The sequence below is a fragment of the Macaca thibetana genome, chromosome 4 (assembly GCF_024542745.1).
Source record: "Macaca thibetana thibetana isolate TM-01 chromosome 4, ASM2454274v1, whole genome shotgun sequence".
Taxonomy (NCBI): Eukaryota; Metazoa; Chordata; class Mammalia; order Primates; family Cercopithecidae; genus Macaca; species Macaca thibetana.
Window position 1 is genome coordinate 152,631,074 of NC_065581.1, and position 20,862 is coordinate 152,651,935.

The following is a 20,862-nucleotide window of genomic DNA, read 5'->3' on the forward strand; positions in this document are numbered from 1 at the left end:
GGCAAATTGTGCAATCTTATTCTCTTGACACAATACAGGTTTATTTTTGGTTCATGTTATAGACCAATATGGCTCATAGACTTTCAGGTACACAGGCTCTTTGCCTTGAGTGGCCACTCCAGCCCCATCCCTGGGCTTTGACAAACTAGGGTTTTTGTCCTGGTTTGGCAAAAACCAAACCAAAACAAAACAAAATGAAAAAATCAACGAAATGAAAAGACAATCCACCAAATAAGAAAAAAAAAATTGCAAACAATCCATATAATAAGGAATTAATATATAAGGAGCTCAAACAACTCAATAGGGAAAAATAACAATTCAATTTAAAAAACAGACAAGAGGTCTGAATAGACATTTCTCAAAAGAAGGCATTCAAATGGAAACAGCTATATAAAAATGTTCTGTATCACTAGTCATCGGGGAAATGTAAACCAAAACCTCAGTGAGATATCATCTCACCCCAGTTAAAATGGCTTTTATCCAAAATACAGGCAATAATGAATGCTGGGGAGGATGTGGAGAAGAGAAACCCTCATACACTGTTGGTGGGAATGTAAATTAGTACAGCCACTATGGAGAACGGTTTGGAGCGTTCTCAGAAAACTAAAAATAGAACTACCATATGATACATCCCCTTATATCTCATCTATGTAGATTCAGTCTTTATTTCAATTCCTAACACTTTTGTTATTTTTTAAATAAATGATGTCTACAAGTAATCTGATATTAAAACAGAACAAGACATGTTGGGTATGTTAATAATTCTCCAGTTAATGCCTTAAGCACACTTCATATTGCAAATATGCCCTTTTACTTCTTGATAAATTGTTCAATGAAAAAGAATCTCTAGGGCACATTCTTAGATACAAATTATATTTTTGGTCTAAAATGAAACATTTCTGCCACTTTGATGACATTCCATAAAACCAAGCATTTACTCAAGCAAATCTTGTACTTTACTTGTTTTGAACTGTGTTTCCCCCTTTTTATTAAGTAAATAGAATTAATTTAAAATTAAATACAAGATAAAAGTTATTCATAATTATTCTACCCTAACAAATCCATTATAGTACTGAACATTACATGCTGTATATTACATATAGCATTTATTAAGCATAATCAGAAACTGTTCTATCAGGCACTATTGGTAAGCTCAATTTCTCTGCCTAGCCAGCCCAACTAGCGTCCCAATATTTGTCTTTGTCTGTTTGCTTCCACTCAATCCAAGAAGCTATATGGACCGAAGACTCATAGTATTCACCAAAATCCATATTTTCTACTCCTTTGTGGACTCATTACTAAACTCTCTTGCATCTGGCCATGGCCAAGTGCCTCCTTGCCAGTGGATATGGGTGAGAGTGATGTGTGTCTCCTCTGGGCTGAAGTAATAAAACACAGCTGTGCTTCTCCAAATGCACTCTTTCACCTCACCTGTGCGCCCAGTGAGGCGAATTCAGTGCAGGGCTCTAAGGGCTTGGGGGTTGGGGCTGGAGCAGCCACTCAAGGCAAACAGCTTGTGTACCTGAAAGTCTATGAGCCATATCGGCCTACAACATGAGCCAAAAATAGACCTGTATTGTGTCAGGAGAATGAGATTGCACATTTTGCCTGAATAACTGCTAGCATTATTTCCCCTAATACATTTTTTTTAATAACAGAAGACGTGCTTTCAATTTTTAAAAATAGGTTCAAAAGAAAGCATTAGTGAGAAAGCGTTATCTCCTCAGGGATGCCTTCGATGGTCACCTACTCACCCTACACCTGGCACTCCCTCCACCCTTCCTGGTTACGTTTTCTCCACAGCACATATCACCATCTGATATACTATAAATGGAACCTATTCATTTATTTATTGTCTGCATCTCCCCACTGGAATGCAAGTTCCATGGGGGCAGGGGATTTTCTTTGTTCTGTTCACAACTTCATCCTCAAAACCTCCGATAGTGACTGCCACATAATACTTGCTTAATAATTATTGATTAACTACCTATTGAAATACAATTTCAATTCAGAAATTGTAAAATGTCTAATCTCATTTAATAATCAGAATTTAAAATTACTTAAATTGTTTTCTCTCCCTTAGCTAGTGTCTTCTGTAGGTAGAAGATCAGGAAGTGAGGGAGTCCTCCTCTCTTCCCCTATCTTCCCCGCTTCTACCGCATTTAGCTCACCAAGTCTCCTCACCCCTTTGGGTTGGAGCAAAGTTTAGAAAAGACGCTGGGCTTGTGTGGACGGAGGAGCAGGCCATCGCTTAGTTGACTATTCTTATATTAAGATGGTTTCAAGCACCCAGAGCCAGGAAGACGTGTGAAGCTGACTCAGCGTATGTTTTGTGGATTCTTTAGAAACTCCCAGAAGCATTTAATGCATTTCCTATGGTATAGGTGATGCATTTTCCTCTGGGTACATGTTCATCCCTCATCGCTTTTTGCTTTGAAGACTTATTGTGAACAGACTCTCCATCATTCTTTCAGGCAACTCTCTTAGAATTAAAAATATCTACAGGATAGCTCTGTCTGTTCCCACTTAGCCTACCTTTAGTCCACTGGAAATTAGCATTATTTGTCCCAGCAAAGGGTAGGAGTGTTATCTGAGCTTATTCTAGCATCAAGCTTTTCTCACTCAACCACTAAAGCAGCTAACCGGCCCATCTCTCATCCTCTAGCTTTCCCAGGCTGCATAAGATACCCAGTCCTCTGAGTGGCTCCCGTGGAGGCTCTCTGCCTGACTTACAATTGTGGAAGCACCTTTTCCCTCCTGCTTGATGATAGCAGGACAGGGAGGGTTGCCATCATGGGGCAGCTTTGTCCAAAGAAATTCCCTTCACACTTCTACCTAAACATGTCAGCAATTAAATTTCTTTAAACTTTTGATATGACAGAGGAACCTATAAGTTGTGTAGCCCAGTTTTTGGTTATATGTTTCTGAAATGTTTATAGAAAGGTCTATCTCACAACACACTTTTGTATCTGATGTTATATCTTAATCGTTCAAGTATAACTTTCAATTTACATCCTTATGCATTCATATACTTAGGTTTATAGCTTTCTATGTATTTTTATTTCTGTGCACATATTTTTGTTATCTCTTACTGTAAAACAAAATGCATGCTAGTCTCATGAAACAATAATAAATTATTATTATTATCTTTCTCACAAAGTACTGGGTGTTGACTGACCTCAGGTGAGCAATTTTTTCCCAGGCTGTTTTGTGCAGTGGCTGGAGCTGAAATCACTGGAAGTCTTCCTCATTCACATATCTGGTCAAGCACTTCTTCCAGGGAAGCTCAACGCTTCTAAGGCATATGTCTCAAGGGAGAATGGCAGTTGGAATTTGTGTCACCTTTTATAAGGTGAACACCTCGGAACTCAGACAGTGTTATTTCTGTTGTATTTTATTAGTCCTAAACCCAGACATGTTTGAGAGGAGGGAACACACTCGTAAGAGAGGAATGGTAAGCTTCTCTAAGAGTGTATGAAAATAGAAATATTGTTGGAGTCTGCATTAGTCAGGATTCTCCAGAAAAGCAGAATAGAATATATGCATATGATGTGTGTGTATATATATACATAAAATACATTTTACATATTTTATGTATCAAATATAGTTAATATATACTATATATTATATATCATATATCAAGAGAGATGTATTATAAGTAATTGACTTTAATAATAATCCTTATAGGATAATATATTATATAATTATTAATTATTAGCAGTATTCAATCCTTAATAATAATCCTTAATATGTCAATCTTTAATCCTTATAAAAATTATAAAGATTTACTATAATGGAAGCTGACGAGTCCCATACTGGAGATGCAAGAGAGCTGATGGTATAAGTTCCAGTCCGAGTTCAAAAACCAGAGAACCAGAAAAGCTGATGGTGTTGATCCAGTCTGAATGCCAGCAATCTCAAGACCCAAGAAGATCCAACATTTCAGTTTGATTCCAAAGGCAGGAAAAGACTGATGTCCTGGCTCAAAGCAGTCAGGTCGCAGGAGCTCCATCTTGCTCAGTCTATTTTATTTTATTCGTATCTTGAGTTGATTGAGTGGGTACCAAGGTGGGACCCACTCACATTAGGGAGGGCAATCTGCTTTTTACTCAGCCTAGCAATTCAAATCCAGAGACACCCTCACAGATACACTCAGAAAGATATTTGACCAAATGTCTGGGCATCCCATGGCCCAGTCAAGTTAGCACGTGAACTTAACCATCACAGTCTTTTTAAAACATATAATCCACTACAAAGCATATACCAAAACTACAAATAAAAGACTACAAATAGGTCAAATGTTAATATCTACTGTTTTCAGAATAAAAATGATGATGCACTTTGCTGGGAATGGTTGAGGGATACATCTTTGTCCTAGTCCTACCTAATTTCCCATAGTTTAATTCTGTGTTGTACATTGGTTTCCTTTTTTATGCCAGGTGATCTCTGCTTCCGTGTATCAGAACTTCTGTGCCTACTGCTGAAAATTCGTATGAGGTATTTCTACAGTTGTTCAGTGTTCAGACTGTAAGCATAAAGCCTTCATCAATTACCTTTCTACAATCCTCACAAGCCCTGCTCTTCATTTGCATTGCACAAATATTTGCAACCCTAGAACTTAAGGGAAGTTTGTTGCTGTTACTAAGTTCTAAAAAATGCCCATAGCATCCTTCACTTGTCAACAAGTGCTGTTTTCTCATGTATAATAGCTAAGAAAACGGGTTTGGAATCACACAGTCTTGGCTGCAAACACTGACTCTGCAACTTACAATTTGCATTACTTAGGGAAATAAAATTAATCACTCCAAGCTTCAGTTTTCTCAACTAAAAAAAAAATTGGCTAGTTAAACCTTGCAAATTTGTTGTGACAATGAAATAAGATGATGAATATTAATATTAATATTAATTTAACATAGTGCTTGGTACAAAGTAAAATCTCAAGGACTGTCAAATATTATTGTTACTTTGATGATTGTTGTTGTTACTTATGCCTTTGGTGTACCAGCTCTAGAAAAAAGTTTATATAGGCCACTTTAACTTTGGCAAGAAGGGAATGGCTTCTAGCCAATGGACTCACTAACCCCCACAGCATGCTTGATTCTGTGAGACACTCTGGCAAACAAGTAAGATCTAGCAAGCAACTCCCTGGCCCGTGAGATAGGCCAAAAGTTTACTCTTCAGTCACTGCTTGTTCACATTAGTAAAGGACATGAGGAATAACATTAATTAGAACTGAATATGTGACTGCCACGATGTTAGAAACTTTACACTTGTTAAATTAACCTGAGTTTCAGTTTCCTTACGTCTAAAATGGAGGAAAGAACAATACAGATAATACAAATAGTGTTGTTGTAAGAATTAAAGGATAAAATGTATGTAACATTACAGTGTCTGAGTAAATAATTACAGTAGATTATGAGATACCATTAAGGTATAGTATTTTAGTTTAAACACACACACACACACATATATATATATACACACACACACACATATACTTTTTCTGCATGATATTTGTCACAAGATTTTCTTTTGCCTTGGGAAAATTACAAAGAAATTCAAGTTTGTTTGTCTGGCTTGAGTAAGCTGGTAGAAGTAATCAGAAGAGTAGGTAAGTATCTCAAGGTCAGGCTGCCCCTAAAATAAAGAGCTTTGACTCAAAACAAAGTCTGCCTGTGCTCTTTTCAATACATTGCTTTCTTCCAAACATCTGTAGGGATAATTATACACAATATTTAAATAAATTTTGCACCAGTTAATACAAACCCTTAAAAATTATTGGAACTCAACAACCCAGGTCTGGGTTTCTAATACTATTTCCAATAAAAGGAAGCAGGGCTCCTTTAATAAACAGCCAATTCTAGGACTGGGGCAAAATGAGATTATGTAGCATCTCAAATAAGTGCCAGAAAGTGAGAAAGTACTTCTCCACCCTCGCACCAATAAAACACCCCACTACACATTGATAGAAGAATGTTAAAGGCACATAGAAACCAACTAAAATGTCACATAATGGCCAAAGTTGGAAGAATTAGAGCAACAAGATAAGCATTGTAGTAAAAAATTATAACACAGCATATAAAATAAATATCCATAAGCCTTAGTCCATTTTCTGTTACTAAAACAGAATCCCTGACACTGGGTGATTTATAATAAACATACCTTTATTTCTTACAGTACTGGAGTCTGGAAAGTTTGAAACAAGGTGACAGCAGCTGGTGAGACTCTACTTGCAGCATCATAACGTGGCGGAGGGCATCAGCTGGCCAGAAAGCAAGAACATGCATGTTATGTCTCTTTTCCCCTTCTTGCAAAGCTACCAGTGCCCAAGTGTTCTCATGGTTCAATTCCCATCTATAAGTGAGAACATGCAGTGTTTGGTTTTCTGTCCTTGCCATAGTTTGCTCAGAATGATGGTTTTCATTCAAGTATAATAATAATTTTTAAAAAATAACTACCAGTGCCATCATGAAGGATAGGGTGTCCCACTCTGAAATCTTTATTGAATCCTAATTACCTCCCAAAGCCTCCATCCTCAAACAACATATGAATTTAGATCTTAAGTTTCTAACACATGAAATTTTGGGGATACATTCATACCACAGCAGTGACTCATATGAATAAATAATTGACTAAATCAATACATAGAGGCAAAAGGACAAATCTGCTTGCATAAAGAAAAATTCTTAATAATTTCTGTAGACACTTCACCTTCGAGGAGGGAGAACTCTTATAATGAGTTTTTTCCATAGAGTACCATAAAAAAGGGTGTGGGGAAAGTAACCTTACATTGCGGAAATCTGGCAAAAACCACCATAGCCACGTGATGAAAGTCAACATCAAAGGTGATAAATCATATTAATCATATTAATAGTAGGATCCTACAAAATACATCATTAAGTATTCCTCAAAATAGTTGTAAAAATCAGAAAAGTATAAGAAAATGTCACAGCCAAGAGAAGCCTAAGGAGACATGATACTCTACGTAATATGGCATTGTGGACGGAATCCTGGAATAGACAAAAATATTTTTTAAAAACTAACAAATTTTGACATTTTCTTAGACATTTCTGTTTTTTTATGACTATGACTATTATGAGGAATACTAGTGATGCATTTTGTAGGATCCTATCAACTGGAATTTTTCTAATGTTTTCTCATGATTAGACTGGAGTTACATAATTTGGGGATGAAGACAACAGATATAAAGTTCCATTTTTATCACATCATCATCAAATTTTCAGCAAAATATGGATTTTAGTTAATGATAATGTATCAACATTGGTTTATTAATTGTGACAAATGTAAGATGTTAGTAATAAGGGAAACTAAATTTGGATATATGAAAACTCTCTTTACTATCTTCTCGATTTTTCTGTAAATCAAATAGTGTTCTAAAAGATGAGGTTGATTTTAAAAAGATCAGAAGCAAATATGGTAGATTATTTCTAGAGCTGAATTGTTGGTACAAGCCTCTTTGTTATACAATTCCCATATTTATAAATGTATTTGAAATATTTCACAATAAATATATTTTTGAAGAATAATCTTTATCAGAAAGTACCCGAAGGAAGCTAGTGTATTAAAACTCAGTTGATTGAAATAAATTACAACTCTTAGATTCACAAACACTAGCAATAATAATGTTAGAAATTTCTAAAATGTAAAACATTTTATAATAAAAATATTGTGGACTCCAAAGTGCTTTTTTAATTTGAGTTGTATCTACCAGTACTTTTGCCTTAGCATAAATTAAAACTGAGAAAGTTTTAAAACGCAAGAGCACACAATCACAAATTCCACTAGCCATCACAACTGTTGTTATAAAATATGACATAGCATCTAGAAAATTCCATTGTAACTTTTGAAAGAATAAAAATGAAAAAAGGTGAAATGAATGTTAAAATCCTGGGATAAAGTCTGGTTGGTCATGACATACTTTTCTTTTTATAGATTATTAAGTTTGATTTGCTAAAATTTTGCTTTTCGGTTTTTGGCATTACCTGAAATGCTGCAATGATAATCTTTATAAAACTACATATGAAGATGCTTTTATTTCTGATAGTTTCCCAAAAGTGAGTTACATGATATGAGTCTTTTGAATTTCAACAGATTCTGCCAGATTATTATCTCAAAAGGTTGTAGTAGTTCATTCTTTCCTTAGCCTCTAAAAGTATTTTACCACATTCTTAACAACAATAAATGTTATAAGTATTTTTGTTAATAACTCATATTAAAGAAAATAAAATTAGGAACCTCTAGATTTGACATAAATTATGTTAATAAATATCTATAGGACAAGGTGTAATCATCTCATGCCTAGAGCTTTTATACAATTATGACATAGAAATCAAAATTACAAATTAGATATAAATTTGTAAAAAAATCCAATATCATTAAAACATTGATTCAATGTGACAGATGATATTGATGTGCTAAAACAAATAGCAGAAGTCAGAATTAATATTACAGAAATGTAGACAGGTCTATTTCTACATTTAATCCGTTTCCTTGTTTTCATTTCAGTTATACTAATGTAAAGAATGCATGTTTATGTTAGCATGCTTTACAGAATGCTATTCATAATTTCAAAGTTTTGTTTCTGGGTTCATGATAATCAGACTCCACATTTATCTAAAATTCAGCCAGTAAGCTATCCACAAGAGCAAGTTTTATGGTAGTGTCACATAATAACTTTTTAAAGCTCTCATGTTAAGAGGAGATTGCCATGTGGCTCCATTGAAATCTGCAGTGTTACTAACTTATGTTTTCTTGGTTATGTGCCTTTGTTTTCTCATTTACTTAGTTGCATATTTTCTGATCCTTTCACTCACTCCCACAGTGGAATGTAAACTTCATCATTATTTCTGTGTCCCCTCACTTAGCCCCATTCCTAGTCAAGTGAATACTTGAATGAATTAATGCACAATTTAATCATTGCTCAAATAAAGTACAGAAGCAACCTCATTGCTTATTTACTGTCACACTTAGAAATAATGCATCATGTAAGTGGTGTGTATATGAATAAGGTCTATCTAATGTATTTTTTCAAAATATAGCTATAGTACCTACAATCTCAGTGCCTATAGCAAATGTCACTTGGCAAGTTCAATATTAGACCAAAGACAAATAGGGAATCAAATATTGCATAGCAGTGCTCCATTGTATGGTGATTATTTAAATGACTATGAATTAGCTTATATTAATGTATAGATGAGCATTAAAATTAAAGCCAGAAAAAAATTAAATTGAATTAAATCCCCAAAGCTAGTATATTTAAGAATTTCCTGGAGGTCAGTTAGTCCATTTGGGAGATACTGGAATATAATATCTATGCATAATGTTATTTGGTCTTTGTTAAAAAAAAACAAAAAAAACAAAAAACTTTGTCTTCTTCAGGAAATCTATAGATTCTGCTCAGAAGCAGTTTCATGGGGTCTATGGATATGGCTCATGGGGTTCAATTAATCCCAGAAATTACGAATGTACAACTTAGATAAAGACAAGGAACAACAGTGACAACTCAGGTTCACAATGGTATAAAAAAGTCAAGGTCAACTCAGCCTTATATACCTGCTGCCGAGCATCAAAATCCTAAAGGAAGATTTTTAGATATAGAGAGTAAATGTAGGGGCTTCTATTGAATATCTTGTTTTCTCTTTTTATATCAGTGGAAATTAAATTTCTTGACCTGCAAAAGGTGGTTGGACTAGATAAATTTTTAATACACATCCTAATTCTCTAGAGCTTACACATAACTCTGAGTATATTTTACAGGCAATCTCTAAGAACTGGCTCTTATAAAATATTCTAATATCTCAATTTTATGGTACTTCAATTAAATTTGCATTCTATCCTTATCATCATCAAACTAAATAAAACTATAAGCTAACAGTGACAATTAATTAGGGAGCGGGCATTTCAAACTATTGTTTGACTACTAATGCAGACATATTTGCGCATCAAATTGCAATGGGAACATATTTTCCATGTCAAAAATTAGAATACCTGATCTGAAATGAATATTTGTGTATCTTAAGTTTGTAAAGGAAGTCTTGATCATGTTTACATTTTGAAAATTTCTAGGATATTTAAATGTTATAAAATGAATAAGATAAAATAGGTTGCATGAAGTTAAAGAACATGCCTGGTATGTCTACCACTGTATCCCCAATGTGTGCATACTGTAGGTTCTCAATCTATTTTAAAAGAACAAATCAATGAATAAATAAATGAAAGACAGTGACAACAAGAAAAAGAGAGAGAGAGAGTAACAAGGTTCAGGAACTGCATGGCTTCCTAGAATCATAAGGTGGGTGCAGGGATGCAATTTTAATGTATCAGAAGGAAAAAATGGTACCCTGTGACTAGCCAACTGAAAAGGGGACCTGAGCAGTGGGAAAGAACTCACAAAAACCTAACTTGGCTCCTCAGAAATTTCTCAGGAACAGCTACAGACAGACCTGAATCAGTTATGGAGGCCCATCTGTAGATCCAGTCACAGAGCTCTGAGGACAGTGGTGGAACGGATAGTAGTGGCTGACTCAAGAGAAGAAAGTAACGTGGAAAGAGAAAACGGAGATAAACATAAGAATATGTTTTTCTTTTGTCAAGAGAGATTTCACTATCTGTTTCTAGTTTGAATGCCTTTAGAAAGGGATTTTGAAAAGCATCAAGAGAAGATTGTATTACTCTATTTAAATAATTTTCACTAAGAAGATCTACCTTTCTTCCTGCCCTGGGAAGATGACCCATTTGGAAAACATCAACATGCTTCCTTACCTACCAGTTTTCACTTGTCTTTGGCTAATGGGGACCTCAAGGAGGGAGGAGAGTGAGGTCAGGGTATACCTTCCTTGATGCCCTCCCTGTGAGGTCTCCTAGAGCTGTAGCCTCTCTTGACCAATGGTCCCTCTTCTTTTCAAGGCGATCTTCTCCACATGATGTAGGTTGTTCCTTTCTGTCCCTAATGTTGGATTGTGGATTGTGGTTCTTTCTCTGTTACAGTGGGTAGCTAGTCAGACATGAGCAGAACAGGAGAGGGTTCCCCTGACACACATGCACGCACGCACGCACACACACACACCAGCAATGTTAGGTGACCATCACGTGATGGTCAGGTGATTGTTAACTGTCTATCTAAAATAATAATTTCCCAACATCAGGCAAAGACAGTCTCCCAATGAACAAAAACACCTGAAACCAGTGATCAGCAGCTTCCTGATAAGATCTCAGGACTTAGGTGAGTGGGCTCAAACGTGCACATTAAGAGGCAAAATTGTGGAGTTTAACTCGTATATGATCTCCTAGAGACGCTTGACTGGTAAGGGAAGAACACCTGAGGTAAGCATGCATATGACTTCAGTAAACACGCTGTGCATGCACTCCTCCCAAGTGCTGGTAGGCCTTTACACATGTGAACAGCCCAGCCCAAGGGAAGAATACAGAGAGAAGGGACACAAGATCCAGGAAATATGCCAACATATAAAACTCCAAGTCAAAAGGTCAAATTGCAAACTTGATCTGTCCAATCACCCACATGGCCCTCTTCCAAGTATACTTTACTTCCTTTCATTCCTGCTCTAAAGCTTTCTAATAAACTTTCACTCCTGCGCTCAAACCTGCCTCAGTTTCCCCCTCTGCCTTATGGCCCTTGGTTGAATTCTTTCTTCTGAGGGGGCAAGAATTGAGGTTGCTACAAACCCGTATGGATTAGCTGCTGGTAACTTACTTTGGTGCCGTGTCTTGGATACATTCCACTCCTAACATACTAGAGTACATTCATGACTGATACGTTCTGCCACTAATAACTCAACTTTGTAAATGAAAACTTTATAAACTTTTTCCTCAAATTACTGTATTCCAAGTGGGCCTTTGTTTCTTTATTGGTACCAGATTCATAGAGCAACACATTCTTTTTTCTGATTGTACCCAATTTCTGTTTCTACCTGTGCAGTTCCATCCCTTCTCTATCTCCTTCATCTCTAATTTCTAAGAGAAGACCAAAAAAATTTCCTTTACCAAAATCCTAATAGAAGTCTCAAAATAGGAGCTGCCACTTAGATCACAGATTTCTTAGGTTCCCTTGGGATAAGAAAACTTGGATTTGAACACTTTCTGGGCTGGAAAACAAAATCATCTGCTGAGAAAGCCCACTTTCTTTTCAAAAGTGTATATTTTATATTTTTAATTCAGCAAAACTTTTCTCCTTGTAGGTACTATACATTGGTTTTAGACCTAAACCTTTGGGACTGTAGAGAATATACATAGTGATTTCTCACATTTTCTTAATTACAGGAATAAAATCACATTCGTGGAGGGCCTGCTAATTGCCATGTGCCAGACAAGATGCTTTCTTGCCACTTATCACAGAGCCTAGGGGTGTTGTTGAGGCAATACTGGGTAGGTGGTAAGTAGGTGATGGATCGTAGATCTGGCACAGTTTTTTCCGCCTTCAAATTACATGTTCCCTCCCTGAAGCCAGACTATTTCTCTTCAAATACTTAAAAATAATGATTTTACCTCTCATTCAATTTTTTTCTTCTTCGAATTAATAGTATATAGTGGCTTTACCATTCCTTGTTTACCATAACATTATTTATAATTGCTTTTCCATTTGGCCACTATATGCTGTATGTGCTCATTTACAAAAAATATTTTTCTTATTTTTTGTGTATTCAGAACTGAATGCAGTACACCCAGACCACCACCTGTTTGTTTTATTTGCTGCCTTTTCAGCAAACTGCCTGAAGGTGTCCACTCTTTGAAACGTACATCATACTTTTAACTCGTGCATTAATGAAAAACTCCCATTCTTTTCTATGTCTGTCCCAATCCATGACTTTTCATTTAGATTTTCAACATGAACTCCCACCAATGTGTTGTTTTTCCTTTTAGTATTCCCTGCATCAGTTCTAAACTGTTCTTCTAGCCCCTAAGACCTCTACATTCTGAGTCTCTGTACTGTTACCATCCTAAAGTCAAGCAGCTTTCTTTTCATCTGAATATATCACCAAATTCAAATAAACATCAGATTGACCATAAGAGCCTTGAAGAAAAAGTATCTGATAGGAAAACTTTCTTAAAATCATTACTAAAAGCATCTTCCTTCCCCCAAATGTTACACTCCTGGAAAGTACTTAAAATCTCACTTTCTATTGCTTAAGAATTAACTCCTGGCCCATACAACTATAATTTACTTCATGCAAATCCCTGCCCTTCTCTACAAGGTTATTTACCCACTGACATTCCTTCACAGCCCATCACCTACTGTGTAACCTTGGCTTCATCCCTCTCTAACTGCTTTTCTCATGATGTCACTTCCCTGGAATTCTGAAGAATGAAGCCCCTATTGACCCAGCATTATACCAAATACTGCAACGCTCTTTCCTAGACTCTTCTCATGTGCAAATTTGATGAGCATGTGTTACATTTTTATCCAAGTCAAAGCTAAAGGTCTGTCTAGTTATTTAAATCCAATGTCACTCCTACAAAGCTTAAGAAAAGTTTAACCCTGCAATAATACGTATCCATTTATAATAACCGTATAAAGTCAAAGCCATACAAAGAAAAGGAAGCAATTGAAGCTTAAGTAATTATAGTCTGCAAATGTTACATTTGGTGCTCAGCATTCTGGCAGCAAGAGCAAACAAGAACGATTCTAAATACTATAATTTCCAATATCTGCCAAAAGAAAGCACAACCATTCTTTGGGAGAAATAAACATTTTCCTCATACAGTGAGGCTTCATAAAAGTATTCTTTGTGACAGCCCAATGGATTTTAAGCTCCTTAAAAGTAGAAACTATTTTTAGTCCCCTCCTATATACTAATCTCCCCCTGATTTCTACTGTGCTTAAGAAGAGAGTATTATGGTGGTAATAGGTGATGTTTGACAAGGACATTAGTCAAGTGGCTTTTTCTCATGTGTGGAATAAACATAAGAAAAGATAGTTACACGTTATGGATCCAAAAGTTGTGAAAGAAGTAAACGTGTTGAATAGTTATATGAGATATTTTAAAGAAGCCAAACTGATAGGAAAAAAACATCATAACTTACAGAAATAGAAAAAGAAGGGAGGAGTGAAAGAGTCAATTATGAGAGGTACAAAGATGGAGTGAGCACAGAAGGAAACATGAAAGCATCAAGGTTGGGGATCAGCAGAAGTTACACGGGGCAGGAGCATGTTAAGCTGTGATGCCTTAAATGGCATGCACAGTTGACATCCATTCATTTGTGGATAGTCTGTTTAAAGAGTTCATTTGACCTAGTTACCATGGTGCTCGACTTTGTCCATCTTCCCACACCGAGTTGAAATTCCTTTATTTATAAAAACTATGATGTTGGACTAAACAACACATCCTTGTTGGGTACTCATTGGATTTTAATGAGCATCTGGGCAGACCCTGGGAGAGAGCTGTGTTCTCACAGCGCGAGGGCAGGCTCGATGCTTTCAGCTGTTGGCACCACTCACAGTAGATAGTGTTCTCAAGAGAAAGAGTGTTAGTAAACCTTCATTTACTATGTGTGTGTGGCTGAAGAGAATTGGCTGCAAAAGAGAAATTCAATTCTCTTATTTCTGAAAGCAGTAAAGAAGTTTCCAAATGACTTCCTTTAATGCATTTGGTAAGTTGCCCTCAAAGACTATTGTTTGAGCATCTCAAAATACAGGCTTAGAAAATTCCCCTTAATAACTGTCATTACAAATAACCTGTTTAATATTTGCCAAGGATGAGTTTGTTAACAAATTTCACTACATCCAATATTTGGGAATAATATAGTACCCCAGAGAAATCCTGGGAGAAGAGGATGAAGAATGAAAAGTTTCAATGGGAGTGGATACAAACTATCCAAATGAGAGCTATTTTTAAAAAATGTCCTTGACTACTCCACTAGCAACGTTAGAGACGTTGATGGGGTTCACTTTGCTTTCCCAGGAAGAAAAGAAACAAATATAGCTAAAGTAACTACTGCTAGTAAGATATTCACAAACATCTAACTCATTCCATAACTCTGTATATTCTCTTCCCTTCACCTAGAATACCTTTCCCTTCTTACTCTAATCCCTGTTTTCCTTTTTTTCTTAAACTCTTACTCATCTCTCAAAATTCAGCTCACTTTGTACCTGCTCTATAAAACTTTACTCAGGCATCTTAGGCAAAATTTGTTTCTCCCATTTTTGTATTAAGTCTTAGGCATTGCCAGACCATTTTTCTTAGCTCAATTGAAGGTCTTACATATGCCCTAACTTCCACTTAAAGATCTATTGGATTGTGAAATCTTTTAGAATGACTATTTCTTATTCGTTTTTTATTCCCACTCCTAGTATAGGTGTCTAGTATTTATGAATGAATAAATGAATGAATGAAAAACAAAGCAGGACAAAGAAGAGCAAGGGAAATAAAGCTGAAAAGATTGGACAAAAGGAGAAAGAGAAACAATGGCACAGGCTGAATATAATACTAAAAACTATTAGCTACTAAAGATTATTAGAGGTTTGTAACCTCAGGAGAACCAGACGGGGGCAAGAAAAGATAGACACTAGAAACATGATATTAAAGAAAATCCAGCCTGCAGCAAGATGGCCGAATAGGAGCACTTCCAGCCTCCAGCTCCCAGCGTGAGCAACACAGGAGATGGGTGATTTCTGCATTTTCAACTGAGGTACCGGGTTCATCTCACCGGTGAGTGCCGGACAATCGGTGCTGGTCAGCTGGTGCAGCCCGACCAGCAAGAGCTGAAGCAGGGCGAGCCATCGCCTCACCTGGGAAGCACAAGGGGAAAGGGAATCCCTTTTCCTAGCCAAGGGAAACTGAGACACACAACACCTGGAAAATCGGGTGCAGAGTGACACCTCACACCTCACATGGCAAGGTACACCCCTGAGATGAAGCTTCCAGAGCAAGAATCAGACAGCAACACTCACTGTTTGGCAATATTCTATCTTCTGCGGGCTCCGCTGCTGATACCCAGGCAAACAGGGTCTGGAGTGGACCTCAAGCAATCTCCGACAGACCTACAGCTGAGGGTCCTGACTGTTAGAAGGAAAACTAACAAACAGAAACGACACCCACACCAAAACCCTATCACTTTGTCACCGTCATCAAAGACCAAAGGCAGATAAAACCACAAAGATGAGAAAAACGCAGGGCAGGAAGGCTGGAAATTCAAAAAATCAGAGCGCGTCTTCCCCTCCAAAGGAACACAGCTCATCGCCAGCAACAGATCAAAGCTGGACGGAGAATGACTTTGACGAGTTGAGAGGAGAAGGCTTCAGTTGATCAAACTTCTCAGAGCTAAAGGAGGAACTACATAACCAGCACAAAGAAACAAAAAATCTTGAAAAAAGAATGGGAGAATGGATAACTAGAATAATCAATGCAGAGAAGGCCATAAATGAACTGACAGAGATAAAAACCATGACACGAGAAATACGTGACAAATGCACAAGCTTCAGTAACTGACTCGATCAACTGGAAGAAAGAGTATCAATGATTGAAGATCAAATGAATGAAACGAAGTGAGAAGAGAAGAAGTCTAGAGAAAAAAGAGGAAAAAGAAATGAACAAAGCCTCCAAGAAATATGGGATTATATGAAAAGACCAAATCTACAACTGATTGGTGTGCCTGAAAGTGAGGGGGAAAATGGAACCAAGTTGGAAAACACTCTTCAGGATATCATCCAGGAGAACTTCCCCAACCTAGTAAGGCAGGCCAACACTCAAATTCAGGAAATACAGAGAATGCCTCAAAGATACTCCTCGAGAAGAGCAACTCCAAGACACGTAATTGTCAGATTCACCAAAGTTGAAATGAAGGAAAAAATGTTAAGGGCAGCCAGAGAGAAATGTTGGGTTACCCACAAAGAGAAGCCCGTCAGACTAACAGCAGATCTCTCAGCAGAAACTCTACAAGCCAGAAGAGAGTGGGAGCCAATATTCAACATTCTTAAAGAAAATAATTTTCAACCCAGAATTTCATATCCAGCCAAACTAAGTTTCATAAGTAAAGGAGAAATAAAATCCTTTACAGACAAGCAAATGCTTAGAGATTTTGTCACCACCAGGCCTACCCTACACGATACCCTGAAGGAAGCATGAAACATGGAAAGGAATAACCGGTACCAGCCATTGCAAAAACATGACACAATGTAAAGACCATTGATGCTAGGAAAAAACTGCATCAACTAACAAGCAAAATAACCAGCTAATATCACAATGACAGGCTCAAGTTCACACATAACAATATTAACCTTAAATGTAAATGGACTAAATGGTCCAATTAAAAGACACAGACTGGCAAGTTGGATAAAGAGTCAAGAGCCAGCAGTTTGCTGTATTCAGGAGACCCATCTCACATGCAGAGACACACCTAGGCTCAAAATAAAGGGATGGAGGAAGATCTACCAGGCAAATGGAGAATTAAAAAAAACAGGGGTTGCAATCCTAGTCTCTGATAAAACAGACTTTAAACCATCAAAGATCAAAAGAGACAAAGAAGGCCATTACATAATGGTAAAGGGAACAATTCAACAGGAAGAGCTAACTATCCTAAATATATATGCACCCAATACAGGAGCAACCAGATGCATAAAGCAAGTCCTTAGAGGCTTACAAAGAGACTTAAACTACCATACAATAATAATGGGAGACTTCAACACCCCACTGTCAACATTAGACAGATCAACAAGACAGAAACTTAACAAGGATATCCAGGAATTGAACTCATCTCTGCACCAAGCAGACCTAATAGACATCTACAGAACTCTCCACCCCAAATCAACAGAATATACATTCTTCTCAGCATCACATCACACTTATTCCAAAATTGACCACATAGTTGGAAGTAAAGCAGTAAAGCACTCCTCAGCAAATGTACAACAACAGAAATTATAACAAACTGTCTCTCAGACCACAGTGCGATCAAACTAGAACTCAGGATTAAAAAATTCAATCAAAACCGCTCAACTACATGGAAACTGAACAACCTGCTCCTGAATGACTACTGGGTACAGAACGAAATGAAGGCAGAAATAAAGATGTTCTTTGAAACCAATGAGAACAAAGATACAACATACCAGAATCTCTGGGACACATTTAAAGCAGTGTGTAGAGGGAAATTTATAGCACTGAATGCCCACAAGAGAAAGCTGGAAAGATCTAAAATTGACACTCTAATATCACAATTAAAAGAACTAGAGAAGCAAGAGCAAACACATTCAAAAGCTAGCAGAAGGCAAGAAATAACTAAGATCAGAGCAGAACTGAAGGAGATAGTGACATAAAAAACCCCCAAAAAAATCAATGAATCCAGGAGCTGGTTTCTTGAAAAGATCAACAAAATTGATAGACTGCTAGCAAGACTAATAAAGAAGAAAAGAGAGAAGAATCAAACAGATACAATAAAAAATGATAAAGGGGATATCACCACCAACCCCACAGAAATACAAACTACCATCAGAGAATACTATAAACACCTCTATGCAAATAAACTAGAAAATCTAGAAGAAATGGATAATTTCCTGGACACTCACACTCTCCCAAGACTAAACCAGGAAGAAGTTGAATCCCTGAATAGACCAATAGCAGGCTCTGAAATTGAGGCAATAATTAATAGCCTACCAACCAAAAAAAGTCCAGGACCAGATGCATTCACAGATGAATTCTACCAGAGGTACAAGGAGGAGCTGGTACCATTCCTTCTGAAACTATTCCAATCAATAGAAAAAGAGGGAATCCTCCCTAACTCATTTTATGAGGCCAACATCATCCTGATACCAAAATCTGGCAGAGACACAACAAAAAAAGAGAATTTTAGACCAATATCCCTGATGAACATCAATGCAAAAATCCTCAATAAAATACTGGCAAACAGAATCCAGCAGCACATCAAAAATCTTATCCACCATGATCAAGTGGGCTTCATCCTTGAGATGCAAGGCTGGTTCAACATATGCAAATCAATAAATGTAATCCAGCATATAAACAGAACCAAAGACAAAAGCCACCTGATTATTTCAATAGATGCAGAAAAGGCCTTTGACAAAATTCAACAGCCCTTCATGCTAAAAACGCTCAATAAATTTGGTATTGATGGAACATATCTCAAAATCATAAGAGCATTTATGACAAACCCACAGCCAATAATATACTGAATGGGCAAAAACTGGAAGCATTCCCTTTGAAAACTGGCACAAGACAGGGATGCCCTCTCTCACCACTCCTATTCAACATAGTGTTGGAAGTTCTGGCTAGGGCAATCAGGCAAGAGAAAGAAATCAAGGGTATTCAGTTAGGAAAAGAAGAAGTCAAATTGTCCCTGTTTGCAGATGACAATTGTATATTTAGAAAATCCCATCATCTCAGCCCAAAATCTCCTTAAGCTGATAAACAACTTCAGCAAAGTCTCAGGTTACAAAATTAATGTGCAAAAATCACAGGCATTCTTATGCACCAGTAACAGACATACAGAGAACCAAATCATGAATGAACTTCCGTTCACAATTGCTTCAAACAGAATAAAATACTTAGGAATCCAACCTACAAGGGATGTAAAGGACCTCTTCAAGGAGAACTATAAACCACTGCTCAGTGAAATAAAAGAGGACACAAACAAATGGAAGAACATTCCGTGCTCATGGATAGGAAGAATCAATATCGTGAAAATGGCCATACTGCCCAAGGTAATCCATAGATTCAACGCCATCCCCATTAAGCTACCAATCACTTTTTTCATAGAATTGGAAAAAACTGCTTTAAAGTTCATATGGAAGCAAAAAAGAGCCCGCATTGCCAAGACAATCCTAAGTCAAAAGAAAGAACAAAGCTGGAGGCATCACACTACCTGACTTCAAACTATACTACAAGGCTACAGTAACCAAAACAGCATAGTACTGGTACCAAATCAGAGATACAGACCAGTGGAACAGAACAGAGTCCTCAGAAATAATACCACACATCTACAGCCATCAGATCTTTGACAAACCTGAGAAAAACAAGACATGGGGAAAGGATTCCCTATTTAATAAATGGTGCTGGGAAAATTGGCTAGCCATAAGTAGAAAGCTGAAACTGGATCCTTTCCTTACTCCTTATATGAAAATTAATTCAAGATGGATTAGAGACTTAAATGTTAGACCTAATACCATAAAAACCCTAGAAGAAAACCTAGGTAATACCATTCAGGACATAGGCATGGGCAAGGACTTCATGTCTAAAACACCAAAAGCAACGGCAACAAAAGCCAAAATTGACAAATGGGATCTCATTAAACTAAAGAGCTTCTGCACAGCAAAAGAAACTACCATCAGAATGAACAGGCAACCTACTGTTCATTCAATGGGAGAAAATTTTTGCAATCTACTCATCTGACAAAGGGCTAATATCCAGAACCTACAAAGAACTCAAACAAATTCACAAGAAAAAAACAACCCCATCAAAAAGTGGGCAAAGGATATGAATAGACATTTCTCAAAAGAAGACATTCATACAACCAACAGACACATGAAAAAAATGTTCATCATCACTGGCCATCAGAGAAATGCAAATCAAAACCACAATGAGATACCTTCTCACACCAGTTAGAATGGCAATCATTAAAAAGTCAGGAAACAACAGGTGCTGAAGAGGATGTGGAGAAATAGGAACACTTTTACACTGTTGGTGGGATTATAAACTAGTTCAACCATTGTGGAAAACAGTATGGCGATTCCTCAAGGATCTAGAACTAGAAATACCATATGACCCAGCCATCCCATTACTGGGTATATACCCAAAAGATTATAAATCATGCTGCTATAAAGACACATACACATGTATGTTTATTGTGGCACTATTCACAATAGCAAAGACTTGGAATCAACCC